The sequence below is a fragment of the Triticum dicoccoides genome, chromosome 7A, assembly GCF_002162155.2.
Source record: "Triticum dicoccoides isolate Atlit2015 ecotype Zavitan chromosome 7A, WEW_v2.0, whole genome shotgun sequence".
In the NCBI taxonomy this organism is placed as follows: Eukaryota; Viridiplantae; Streptophyta; class Magnoliopsida; order Poales; family Poaceae; genus Triticum; species Triticum dicoccoides.
Window position 1 is genome coordinate 166,437,887 of NC_041392.1, and position 1,049 is coordinate 166,438,935.

The window sequence follows — 1,049 nt, forward strand, 5'->3', positions numbered from 1 at the left end:
AAAGAAACAAGAGAAGCTAGCTAATAGTCCCTTTCACTTCCAACTAGTGCTTTGCCTAAGATGAATGAGTAGTTTAAAGCTTGGATCCATGGATGGGAACATGAGGTGGGCTAGCTTCGGATCCACAACAGGTGGAGAATACCGGGTGAATCATAGGAACGAGAGTCGCTTGTTTGACCCGATGGAAAGCTTTGAACGAATCCGGTGGAAGTGCCTCACTTGGTTGGGCTTCGATAGGTAGAAATGGGAATGGGATCGCCCGAGAAACCATTGGATCTAGGAAATTGATTCATTGTTCTGCCTCTCCCACTGGTGGTGGGTGGCAACCAAAGGACTTGAATCTAGCGTTTGTTCTGGTTGAGATTTCATTCCTTCGAATAGTCGGATAGCTCTTGGAGGAAGGGATGAGCTTTTATCGGAAGGACCTGGCCGATGCAATCGAGAGACTGAGAGGAACTGGACTTGGCAGAGGAATGCATAGAAATATCTGCCTTTGCCAGGAGAATCCAAACCTGCCTAATAGCCTATGAATGTGGAATCCCGTTCGTATCCTTCCTCAAAGCCATATTTGCCTTTATCTGATTTCAACCTATTGATCTTTACTGTGCATGGATATCTTTACTCATGATTCAACAGTTCACATCCCCAGCGAACTCCCTCACACCAACTGGCACTAAAGAGGAGCTGTGCAAAAAAAGTGCCATAGCATATATTATTGCTTGCGCAAAGATCGGAATCATACCTCTAGCAGGCATTGTCTTCTGTTACCTAAACAGCTGTCATTTCTACTTTACTGAAATAGAGACTTTCATTGATACTTGAACTATTGACCTGGCTAGCGCTAACGCTTTGCAAGGTAATTTGAGACTGGTCCGCTTGAAATCGCTAGAGTTGAGAAGGGTCTACTAATCATGGTATGAATTATCTGTTTAGGTAGGTATACTACCAAAGCTGTTATGCCGACAACAGCTGAAATAGTGGAGGTGATTACCGACACTATCTATCTATAGGATAAGCAACTAGATTGATTTCCTAACATGAGAGTGACT